At 40.8% G+C, this 13,288-nt stretch overlaps 1 protein-coding gene across 4 annotated transcripts in view; it reads left to right on the top strand.

Moving 5' to 3' along the window:
• Positions 1-13,288, top strand: part of FGD4 (FYVE, RhoGEF and PH domain containing 4) — a 261,542-nt gene that overhangs the window by 56,191 nt on the left and 192,063 nt on the right. The window lies entirely within an intron of this gene.

Below are 13,288 nucleotides of genomic sequence, written 5' to 3'. Positions count from 1 at the left end.
ATAGGTTGTCTCTTTGCTCTTATTGTTTCCTTGGCTGTGCAGAAGCTTTTTAGTTTGATATAAGTCCATAGTAGGGTGCTTTTAGACACAAGCACAGTGACAGGAGTTACGTCTGACAATCTGACATCAAGAATAGAAAACTTGGCCAGGTCTGTAGTTCCAGCTACTTGAGAAGATTACTTGAGCCCAGGAGTTTGAGTCTAGCCTGGGCAACAGAACAAGACCCCTGGTTTTTTTGGTTTGTTGTTTTTAGAGATGGGATCTCATTCTGTCGCCTGGGCTAGAGTGCAGTGGTGCAATCATAGCTCACTGTAGCCTTGACCTCCTGGGCTCAAGCAATCCTCCCGCCTCAGCCTCCTGAGCAGCTGGGACTACAGGCATTGCCACTACCATGCCTGGCTGAGATCTTGTGTTTTAGGTTTTTTTTTTGAGGCAGGGTCTTACTCTGTCACCCAGGCTGGAGTGCAGTGGTGCGATCACAGCTCACTGTAGCCTCGATCTCCCAGGCTCAGGTGATCCTCTGGAGTAGCTGGGACTACAGGAATGCGGCACCACACCTAGTGGTGGCGAAACATGGAGAAGCCCTAATTTTTTTGTATATTTTATAGAGACGGGATGTCACTGTGTTGCCCAGGTTGTCTTTCTCTTAAAAAAAAAAAAAGCCAGAATGAAAGTGAATGGTGCAGCCTTCAAGTTCAGTGTTTTGTATTTTATTATGACAATTTTGAAGAAGGAAAAATATTTATTTCAAAAAGCCTAAAACCAAACTAAAGCAATAAGTTGTGATTTTTAAAAAATCGACAGATTGACTTATTTTGAAAAACAATTCTATGGAGATGTAGTTCACGTATTATACAATTCACCCATGGAAAGTGGACAGGCTGACTTTGTTTTCTTTTCTTTCTTTTTTTTTTTTTGAGACAGGGTCTCACTCTGTTGCCCAAGCTGGAGTACAGTACCGTGGTGCCATCATGGCTCACTGCAGTCTCAACCTCCCAGGCTCAAGCAGTGCTCCACCTCAGCCTCCCAAGAAGCTGGAACTACAGACATGAGCCACCACACCTGGCACATTTTTAAATTTTTTATAGAGACAGGGTCTTACTGTGTTACCCAGGCTAGTCTCGAACTCCTGGGTTCAAGTGATCTCCCACCTTGGCTTCCCAGAGTGCTGGGGTTACAGGCATGACCCACTGCACCCAGCCAACAGGCTGATTTTCAAGATAGAAAACTTTGGCTTGTTTTAATGCAGTTCCATGGAACTCTGAATTAAGCAATTTTTTTTTTTTTTTTTTTTTTGAGATGGATTTTTGCTCTTGTTGCTCAGGCTGGAGTGCAATGGTACGATCTCGGCTCACCACAACCTCCGCCTCCCGGGTTCAAGCGATTCTCCTGCCTCAGCCTCCCCAGTAACTGGGATTACAGGCGCCCGTCACCACACCCAGCTAATTTTTGTATTTTTAGTAGAGACGGGGTTTCACCATGTTGGCCAGGCTAGCCTCGAACTCCTGACCTCAGGTGACCCACCTGCCCCGGCTTCCTAAAGTGCTGAGATTATAGGTGTGAGCCACTGCACATGGCCTAAGCAATGATTTTTGACAAGAATTTTCTCCTTTCAAAAAGTGCTTAATTGTGGCAAGGTGAGACCTGAGGTGAAGATAAAGGATGGGTGGGCATTTCTTCAGAATTCAGCAGAAAGATTTGCCAAACTTTAAGTAGACACACCGTTTCAAATTGGTAATAACGTAAATGCTTTCTACCAAATTGTGTAACGAATATATTTGAAATGGTGATTGATATTATTAATAGATATGTTTGACTTATTAGAATATCATTTACCAACATTTAGCAAAATCGAGATAGAAGAGCAAGGGTCATTGATGAGTAAGTTCCATGCAGATACGTACCTTCCTATAACATTTACCAGATGAAGACTTTTGGGTGTGTGCCAAAAGTGATGAATTAACTGTGAAAGAATGTGAGACAAAGGAAGTGTGAAGGCAGTTCAAAGGTCCTTAAAGAGACAGAACAGCCCCTTGCCTTCCTAAGATTTCATAAGATTTGCTAGAGAAAGAAGTAGGTGCCTAGTGAAGCATTTAGGGAAATCTCCGTCTGGCTAGTCCTTACAAGAAAGAAATCCTTTGAAAGGAATACAATATTCATAATGTGACTGTTTTAAAATAAATTTTTGTATGTTTAATATTTGTAAAAAGTCCTCATTGAGATTTTCCTCTCTTCATCTTATTTTGCCATTTCTGTGGTATAAAATCGGTTTTTAGGAAATTTGACTTTGATTTACTCTTGGACCATTGCTTAGGAATGATTAGGTTGCAAATTGGGGACTGTCTGTAAGACAATGGCTTTTTCTTTGGGTGAGGACTGAAGAACACATCTCGTGATAGGATTATTGAATACAATCTGTTGTTTCTGTGAATGCTGAAAATGGCAGTTGGAAAACATATTTATTGCATTTCATCAATGGGCCTCTGCATTGGCTATTTTGGAACTGAATTTACACATTTCAAATGGTCATATAAGCAGTTATTTTGTGGAATGAAGCATGATTCAAGACTGGGAGTTGGGCTATACTGCGAGTTATGAATAAGATACACACTATTTCCAAGGGCCTGAAATTTCTTTGTTAAACACAGATTCAAAATAACTGTAAGGACCTTCTACCTATGGAACAAATTTGCAAGAAAAGTCCAAAGACTGGAATTTTATTTAAAATTCCTTCATTTGTAGCTAATTTAAAAATGTTACTTTGGACTGGGTGCTGTGACTCACACCTGTAATCCCAGCACTTTGTGAGGCCAAGGTGGACAGATTGTTTAAGTCCAGGACTTTGAGACCAGCCTGGGCAACTGGAGAAACCCCGTCTCTACTAAAAATACGAAAAGTTAGCCCGGTGTGTAGTCCCAGCTACTCGGGAGACTGAGGTGGGAGAATCACCTGAACCTAGAAGGTCAGGGCTGTAGTGATCCAGAGATCACGCCACTGCACTCCAGCCTGGGCAACTGCAGTGAGACCTTGTCTCAAAAAATACAAATAAAATGTTACTTTGTTTTGTGGACCAAGGGAAACACGCCTGTGGGCTAGGTCGAATGGCCTAGACAAGATAGGGTAGAAAAAGTAATGTCTTTTTTTTCCCCCCACTCATTACAAGGTTCATGGCTGGTGCACTGCTAGGGTCTGAGTGTTTGTGTCGCCCTGCCCCCACCTCCACCTCCTCAACATTTATATGTTGAAACCTGAAGCCCAATGTAATAGTAACTAAGAGGTGGAGGCTTCAGTATGATAAATACAGGGGTTATGTCTAATGGCAGTACGCAGGGTCGGGGGGTACTTAGCAAGGCCTGTTCAGATTCTTTTCTGTGTCCCTGTGTCCACAGAGATAAAGACATTCCTTTCCTCCGGGTATAGGAAAAGTTCCTGAAATGAGGCTATTAAGACCTACATACATCAGGGAAAGGTCAGTTAGGTTTTATGGTCTGCTTCAGGGAAGAAGAGGCATGGGAACAGGGAACAAACTTCCTGCTTCTGCTGTTTCCTCAAGTGCCAGCGTGCCATATTTTGGAGTAGCATGTCCTCAGCCCTGTCAGCAGCGTGGGCGTGATTCTGAGGAGAAACAGGACACCAATACCTGTTCTACAAGCTTAAAAGTGATAAGGCCTAGAGCGCGTAGAGATACCAAAGACCTGCAGTGGGGACATTGAGAACAGCGCGTACAGGAAGTGATGTCGATCTGGTTCCCGGAGCAGGATTTAGCAGTGGTGCAATGAGGGGCATGCGTCCTGCCCAGAGCCGGAAGCACAGTCCAGTTATTGTGAGCAGCAGACAGTTCAGTGTGTTCGCAGCCTTGGGCTGTGGAAATGTTCCAGGTAACAAAAGGATAAGGCAAAGCTGTCCCTGTGTTTTGTTTGAGTCCCTACATACACACAAAACCCCCCAAAATAAATCATATAGGTTAAAGGAAACTATGAAAATATAAAGCTGGGAGAAAGCTGCTTTAAGGCGTGTCTCCTAGCTCATCCAGACCGTTGACTCCTTTGAGAAAACTTTTCTGTGTAACGAAGCTGCCACTGTTCTATAGGAAGCCACCCATTTTATCTGGGGAGTCATCGGGCTGAAAATAAAACCCTTGCTTGTACCCCGTACCTTAAAAAGGATATTGGCTTAGGATTGGACAAATTTAAATCTTTGGTCCCTTAAATTTTGTTATTCCTTCACTGGACTTTCATGTTTTAGAACCACTTTCACATTTCTCAGTGAGTAGTTTATGGGGTGTGGTTGGTTGACTCAAATAGAGGCTATTAAAGTTATTCTTTTAACCTTTAACCTTTCCAGAGTTAAAATTTACTGTCATTCTTTTTAAACATTAGATTCCCGACTTGAGGTGACATAGTTATAATATTTACAGTATCATGTTGTATTAAATGAGATGGCCCATTTGTAATATATGAGATAACCTGATACAACTCAGAATTAAATGTACAACTGAAAGGTTTAGCATTCTAGTCCTGAGCCATCCAAATTTGCTCAGTGACGCAGGTCAGATTACTTACGCTCAATGACTTGCTTTGTTATTTGCATAAATAGAGAAGTGTAACTTGGTTAAATACTTGATAGGGCAAGGTTTGAAACATACAAACAAAAATGCTGTCCCTCCCTCCAGTACACCGTGTCTGATTTGTTCACTTGAGTCCCTAGCGTCTAGTACAGTGCTTCACACATAGCAGGCACTCAAATATTTGTTGGTTGAAATAAATGTAAGAGAGAAGTACACCTATTTTTTCTGTGGTCATTGTTAGAGGCAGAAGGTGTATATTTTCACTGTTTGTTTTTGTGTCTGTGTTGGGGAAGGAACAAACCCTAAAACCTTTACCCATGACAGAGAGAAAGAACATTCGTACAAGACAAAGAACTGTTCAGCAAGAATAGATGTGAATGTCTGATCTGTCCCCAAGTCTTCAGATGCTGCAGATGTTAACCATGGCCTCATGGATGCCCTCACTTGCTCATTCATTCACTTTGATTGATTCATAAGATGAACTTGAGTTCATGCCAGCAAGTAAGCCATGATCTTAGAGGGAAAATGACTGGAAGCAGGTCACAGTGCAATATGGTGTTAGAGGTATTAGGATGGATGGATGTAGAAAGTACAGTGGGAGTACAAAGAAGAGAAGGGAGCCATCATTTTTGTCTGAGCAAATGGAGCAGAGTCATATGGACTCATAGAAAAAGGGGTGCTTGGCTGGGCGCAGGTAGCTCACGCCTGGAATCCTAGCACTTTGGGAGGCTGAGGCAAGTGGATCACCTGAGGTCAGGAGTTCGAGAACAGCCTGAACAACATGCTGAAACCCCGTCTCTACTAAAAATACAAAATTAGCCGGGCGTGGTGGCACACGCCTGTAATCCCAGCTACTTGGGAGGCTAAGGCAGGAGAATCGCTTGAACCCGGAAGCAGAGGTTGCAGTGAGCTGAGATTGCACCACGGCACTCCAGCCTGTGCAACAAACAGTGAAACTCCATCGCCAAAAAAAAAAAAAAAAGAGAAAAAGAAAAAGGGGTGATTGAGCTTGGACTTGAGGTAGGAATGTGTGTTTAGCAAGGGGAAGAAAAGAAGATAGAAGGGAAGCAGTCCGGTAACACGGGAGCAGCCTCATCCCTTCCTGAAGGCTGCAATATAGGAGAGTATGTGTGTGTAGGAGGGAGTGCGAGGTGAAACTGGGGAAAACCGGGAACCGTGAGACAGCTCCTGAGACACATTAGACTGTTTCTAAAGTGTGGTGAGAACATGAATACATTAAATAATAAATAAAACCTTCATTCCACTAAGTGAACTAAATGTCATACTTTTATGTAACTTAATCATCTTCATAATGCTTTTGGAGAGATGGACAGTATTAACATTTATAGACTGAGAAACTGAGATAGATAAATCAAAGTCAGGTAATTACACTAGATGTGGTTCCTATATATTATTTTTTAATTTCAAAAACCATCTCAAATATACAGGAATTTTTTTTTCCTAATTGGTTTAATAGTAAGTTACCCACTTGAAGCCCCATCATTTCTGTATATTTAGTGCCTTTGTTTTTTTGTCTTAACAAACAAGGACATGCACCTACATAGCTGTAATATAGCTATCAAAACCAGGGAGTTAACATTGATCCATTATTACCATGTAATCCCCAGATCCCATTTAAGTTTCACCAGTTGCACCAGTAATGCCCTTCATGGCAAAAGGATCAATTTCAGGATTACCCATTTCTTTTAGTATCCTGTCTATTTAGGTTCCTATAGCCTGGGACAGATCCTTAGTCTTTCCTTGACTTTTATGACCCAGAGGTGAAAGGCCAAATGTTTTATAGAATGTCCTTAAACTTGGGTTTATCTGAGGTTTCCTTGTGATTGAATTCAGGTTAGACATCTTTGATGGGACTGTCATAGAACTGATGCTGTGTTCTAATTGCATCTTATCCGGTGACTTATTATTTCTGTTTGTCCCATTATTGATGCTGTTACTTTGATCACTTGATTAAGGTGGTGTCTGCCTGGCTTCTCCAGTGTGAAATTTCTTTTCTTCTTTGTAATATTTTGTGGGGAAGTAACTTTAAGACTATGTAACTATTTCATTTCTTTTGAGACAGGGTCTGGCTCTGTTGCCCAGCCTAAAGTGCAGTGGTGCAATCACACCTTACTTCCTGCCTTGACCTCCCAGGCTCAAGGGATCTTCTGACTTTAGTCTCCCAAGTAGCTGGTTCCACAGGCATGCACCACTATGCCCAGCTAATTTATTTTTATTTTTTTATTTTTTTATTTTATTTATTTTATTGTTTTGAGACAGAGTCTTGCTCTGTCACCCAGGCTGGAGTGCAGTGGTGCGATCTCAGCTCACTGCAACCTCCATCTCCCTGGTTCAAGCGATTCTTCTGCCTCAGCCTCCCGAGTAGCTGGGATTACAGGCATGCGCTACCATGCCTGCCTAATTTTTGTATTTTTAGTAGTGACGGGGTTTCACCATATTGGCCAGGCTGGTCTTGATCTCCTGACCTCATGATCCGCCTGCCTCAGCCTCCCAAAATGCTGGGATTACAGGCAAGAGCCACTGCACCTGGCCTATTTTTATTTTTTAAATATTTGTAGAGACGGTGTCTTGCCATGTTGCCCAGGCTGGTCTTGAACTCTCGGATTTAGGAGATCCTCCTGCCTTAGCCTTCCAAAGTGCTGGGATTACAGGTATGAGCCACCACACCAGGCCACCTATTTTTCTTATCACACTTTGAGTTTATTCATTTATATCAGTGTGTACTTACCATTTCCTAATAAATTATAATCTTTTATTCCCCTTTCAAGCTGGCTTCTGTTCTCTTTTGACAAGTTCTTATAATTCTTTGAGCATGTCTAGCTGACACAAGATGTTCTAGGCTCATCTTGTTCTTCCCTACCCTGGTACTAGAATCAGCCATTTCTCCAAGAGCCCTGGTTTCTTAGTGGAAAAGGATGTATACAAACCAAGATATGTCTGCTAAGTATGATCAAAGGTTGTTTCTCCTTTCAGCCTTTCTTGGTGAACAAAGGTAGGGAATATATTCCTACACACGCACACATTTACGTGTTGTCTCTCTCTCTAAAAGTCATAAATTGTTCATACTGACATATCCACTTCTAATCTTACCACGGGATTCATTCCAGTTTTCTCCCTTGCCCCGTTTGTAACTTCTTTTCCTGAAAATGAGAAACCTGGTTCCTTTATCCCTAACTTACTTACTTAGTCAGTCCTGCTCTGTGTAACCAGTCTCCCATTGCTGCTGCTCCCTCCCTCTGTGCAGGTGTCCTATACACTTGGGCCCTGCCTGACATCCTGTGCTGCAGTGACCCCCACATGGACACACCCTCCTCACTTGGCTTGCCCTTGGTTCTCTTTTTAAGTGTGACACGTCTACAAGGACTAGACTTCTCTTATAATTTGGGTGAAGCTTTGCAAAGAGCAAAAGTTCTTATTGAGATCTTGCCTGTCTCCTTTAACCTTAAATGGCATTGTTTTGGTCAGTCCTTCTATCTAATTAACTTTCTTTTTGTTTGTTTTGTCCTTAGCTGCTATAGTGATGAATATATTTACCTGTGGGTGTTGATTCTCTTATCAATGGTTATGCACATTATTATTAGACAGCTTGTGATATGTTACGTAAATGTTATATGTAGTACTTTTTTTTTTTTTTTTTTTTTTTTTGAGACAGAGTCTCGCTCTGTTGCCAGGCTGGAGTGCAGTGGCACCATCTCGGCTCACTGCAACCTCCGACTCCCTGGTTCTAGCAACTCTCATGCCTCAGCCTCCTGAGTAGCTGGGATTACAGGCACGTGCCACTACGTCCAGCTAATTTTTGTATTTTTAGTAGAGACGGGGTTTCACCATGTTGGCCAGGTTGGTCTTGATCTCCTGACCTTGTGATCCGCCCACCTCTGCTGTCCAAAGTGCTGGAATTACAAGCATGAGCCACCGCGCCTGGCCTATGTAGTACTTTTTAAGGTATAAGTAGTAAAGCCATATGTTTCTACATCAACATAAAATGCAAAGATGTTAGACCCTGCTTAAAAGTCCCATGTGTCTGCCTGTGATCCTCATGATTATGGATTGCATGGAGTCTGTAACCATCAGAGTACCCAACAGAACTAGACTGTCACCGAATTTATGATTCTCTGATTTTAAAATTGTATCAAAGAGCTCACCATTAGTGATTTAGTTTCTTTTGTGTTTGTTATTCCTTAGAAAGGTCTTTTTTTTCTTTAAAAAATGCATGAGGTTTGAAAGTTACTACTTAAGGCCGGGCTGGATGGCACACACCTGTAATCCCAGGAGGGATTTGGAAGGCCGAGGCGGGTGGATCACCCGAGGTCAGGAGTTCAAGACCAGCCTGGCCAACATGGCGAAACCCTGTCTCTACTAAAAACACAAAAAATTAGCCGGGTGTAGTGGCGGTGCTGAGATCACTCCATTGCACTCCAGCCTGGGCAACAAAAGCGAAACTCCATCTCAAAAAAAAAAAAAAAAAAAAAGTAAGTTACTACCTAAGATCATGCTGATATTCTTTTTTTTTTTTTGAGACGGAGTCTTCGCTCTGTTGCCCAGGCTGGAGTGCAGTGGCGCAGTCTCGCTGCAAGCTCTGCCTCCCGGGTTCACGCCATTCTCCTGCCTCAGCCTCTCCCAGTAGCTGGGACTACAGGCGCCCGCCACCACGCCTGGCTAATTTTTTGTATTTTTAGTGGAGACGGGGTTTCACTGTGGTCTCGATCTCCTGACCTCGTGATCCGCCCGCCTCGGCCTCCCAAAGTGCTGGGATTACAAGCGTGAGCCACCGCGCCCGGCCGATCATGCTGATATTCTAAAGATAACAATAACAGTTTCTTACCTGCCCAAGCTATGTTCCCGTGGAGATCCTTCTTCAAAAACAAGTCACTTTGTTGGACAATAGAACTTCCTGAATGTTTTTTATTCTATGCGCTTACCCTAATTTATAGGAAGCTACGTAAATGTGGGCACTCTGTGAACAATTGTTTAATTACTCCCAAGGTTCCGACTGATTAAAAAGCATGCTGACTTTAAAGTTCTTTTTCTTCTTTACATTTCCTTTTGTTAAGTCTGTTCTACTGAAGTAACTCTTCTGGGAAGCCATCCTGTTTCACCGTTATTTTTCAGTGATTTGGGGAACAGTTGTATAGGAAAAAGATTTATGTCTTTGCCTGTGGTACATAGAAATTTTTGTGGAATTCTCATTGCCAGTAAGTACCAGACAGAATTCAGATACCCTCTCTCAATCATAATGAATCTAGAGGTCAGTGTTGCAGCCATCGGTGGGCAGATTACTGTTCCTCCAAAAGCAAGTTAATGCATTCATTTGTCTACGAATGAATTTTTGATAGACAATATTTAAATATTGGTAGACAAGTAGGAAGCTACTGAAGAAGTTATTAATCTGAGTGTAGGTATATCAATTTGTAAATGCAGTTACACTGCAAAATAATACAACTGGCTGAATTGGTTAGATTTACACAAAAAGTAAAGCTTCAGTGATCACATGGTAGGTGAATGATTTTATTTGAGCATTCTCCTTGCTTCGAATTCTAGTCTACTATTGTCCTTTGAACCCTATGACTCTTAATAGCCAAGAGTGTCTTATGGTAAAGAATAAGTGGCGCAGTGGCTCATGTCTGTAATTCCAGCACTTTGGGAGGCCAAAGCAGGAAGATCGTGTGAGTGAGCCCAGGAGTTCAAGACCAGCCTGGGCAACATACAGATACTCTGTCTCTTCAAGAAATGAAAAAATGAGCTGGGCGTGATGGCGCATGCCTCTAGTCCCAGTTACTCAGCAGGCTGAGGTGGGAGATGGCTTGAACCTAGCAGGTCGAGGGTGCAGTGAGCAGTGATTGTGCCACTGCACTCCAGCCTGGGCAACAGAGTGAGATTCTGTCTCAAAAAATGAGAATGCACTACATACACAATTTTATTGAACTTTCTATAATGGAAAATTTCAAACTTAATGCAAAGTAAAGACTAGTATGACCCCCATTTACCCATCATCCAGCTTTGATAATTATTAACACATCCAAATAATTTTATGTTATAAAGATTTATAAAACATGTATATTTATTTATTTACTAAATGTAGAGCCTCACTCTGTTGCCCAGGCTGGAGCAGAGTGGCACAATCTTGGCTCACTGCAAACTCCACCTCCCGGGTTTAAGCAATTCTTGTGTCTCAGCCTCCCGAGTAGCTGGGATCACAGGTATGCACCACCATGCCTGGCTAATTTTTGTATTTTTAGTAGAGTTGGGGTTTTGCCATGTTGGCCAGACTGGTGTCGAACCCCTGGCCTCAAGTGATCCACCCGCCTCGGCATCCCAAAGTGCTGGGATTACAGGTGTGAGCCACTGCACCCAGCCTAGGATCTCTTAATTTATTATTAGTCCTGGATAAGTACTCCAGATTGGCTGATAAATTGTGTGCTCATCCTACAGAGAAGCAAAATGGTGTTCAGACAGATAATTAACTTGCCTAACTTGCTTAGAAGAAGCCTAACTTGGGCTCATTGTTTCAGGCTTTCAAAAGCTTTTTTCTATAATTATTATCATACTTTATTTTTTAGATTTTCATTTATCTCATTCTTTAGATTGAGGAGGGAAGGCTCACACCTGTTGTATTTACTAATCCACTCCTGGTACCTAGCTGAACAACTGATGTATAGAGTTCATTAAATATTTGTTGAATGAATGGATCAAAACTATCTTTATATTAGGAGTCTGATTTGCATCTAAAAATATTTTAGGTGGCATTATTTATTTCCTTCTCATGAAGAATAATTCCACGGTTTTCTTTGTAAGTGGACTCTTGCCACCAGGGAAGTATTGTGGACTCGATTTCTGTGAGTGTTTAGCTGTTAATAAAAAGCCCCAACTGAAGATAAAACCTGAAATGATAAAAAAAAAAAAAGGTTTATTTCCTAACCTGGTAGCCAGTTATTAAATTCCTGACAGCATTGAGGAGAAATAGGCACATTGATAACAAGACATGAGAGACAAGTTCTCTGTGTTCCAGGAGCAGAGCAACGTTCTTTTTTCTAACATTCACACTGGATGAGTAATATGGAAGTGATTTGAAGGAATGAGCATTTGTGCCATATGCAAGGTTTTTTGCTTTTTCTAGTACCTTCATTAAGGGATTAGCCTTTCGTTCTTTGAAATGCAAAATCTCAGTTGCCCAAAAAGCAGAGTGGAAATGAGCAGCATCCTCTCTTCCTTAAGAGAAGTGATCTTTCTTCCGTCACTTAAGATGTTTTCCTATAGTTGAGGATTTTATAGCAAAGAGAATTTTTTAAACCATGTTACTGGTTAAAAACTTTTTGTTGTTGTTGTTGGTCTTAATTTCATAGGCACATAGGTTAGGGCCAATCACTAGTCTTTTCTAAGCTTTTATTTTTGAAAAATCACTAATGCTTTAAAATACTGTCAATGTGATAGGTCCCAGCTGCTGATTCCTTCATACCAAATGATTTTGGAGTAAGTTTTGATTCCTATTTGTCTTTGACTGTAGTAGTTTTGTTTTACTTTTAAAAATTAAATTCAACAGGATCATAAAGCATGCTTTTGACCAAATATTTTGCTGGTATCTTAAATTGACCACAGTATAATTTAGAGTCTCAGAACATTTTCTTTTAAGTTGCCTTTTTTCATCCTCAGTGTTCTTGTTCTGACAGTGTATCCTGTGATTTTTAAATTTTTCTTCCTTTCTGGGTGAAGTGACAGAATTTTAAAGTGTTTTTTGAAACATCTGGTGATCTAAATACAGTTTAGGGGAGCTTTGACCTACTTAGAATGGTTCTTTGTGCCAGAGAGCGTGTTTATTCCCAAGGTAACTCTGCTATGGAATTGCCCATGTGAATGCATTGAGACTTGCAACTTGCCAGATCTTTTATTTTACAAACACAATGAAGCAGCAGGCAGCCAAGAAGAAACGAGGAAGATTGCATTGTTCTTGTACTTCCTTGAATTAAGTTTATTCATCTCAGTATTTTCTGCAGATTTCTTTGACAGTAATATTGTGAATGAGGATTTAGCAGCAACAGTTGATTGCATGTGTATTCATTGTCAGTATGTTTGCTCTATTGAAACACCTTTTATGCATTTTGTTCAGTAGGAGATTATACTTATACATAAAATTTTTTATTTATATTTAGAGCCTTTTTAGACATGGCTGTATCATGAAGTATAGTAGTATATTCCTTTTAGATAGTTTATTTTAAAATATCAGGATAATTGTATTTAAACATATAGTATAGATTTTGAAATATTTACATTTATTAATATTCCATTTCTGTGATAGCAGAATATCTGTGCCATTTCTTTTATCTCTTCAAGGTTGGATCATTTGCAGTAGACGTTCCCTAATCAGTTCAGTATTTTAATGTACAAAGGCATTTACCCAAAAACTAGAAAATAGAGTCCCTTAATAAGCAGGACATGTTCTGTGCAGCTTTTATGAAGACTCAAATTTGAGGGTGTGTGATTTTTGTTAAAATTAGACTTTTTGTGAAATAGAGGTGTTTTTATGTACCTTTGGCCTCTAGGAGGCAGCATGATCTAGATTTCTGTATCCTGAATCAGGAAACTTAGTCCTCTGTCATTTTAAGAACTTTCGTGTATGAAAATATTTGCCTTCTGAATCATGAAGTTATGCTATAAATGAATTAAATAATAGCGGATACTCACAGAGTCCTAGATTGTGATCCTGTT

The sequence above is a fragment of the Symphalangus syndactylus genome, chromosome 5 (genome assembly GCF_028878055.3).
Source record: "Symphalangus syndactylus isolate Jambi chromosome 5, NHGRI_mSymSyn1-v2.1_pri, whole genome shotgun sequence".
Taxonomy (NCBI): Eukaryota; Metazoa; Chordata; class Mammalia; order Primates; family Hylobatidae; genus Symphalangus; species Symphalangus syndactylus.
The sequence above is the reverse complement of the archived record's forward strand: the minus strand, read 5'-3'. Positions and strand labels throughout refer to the sequence as shown.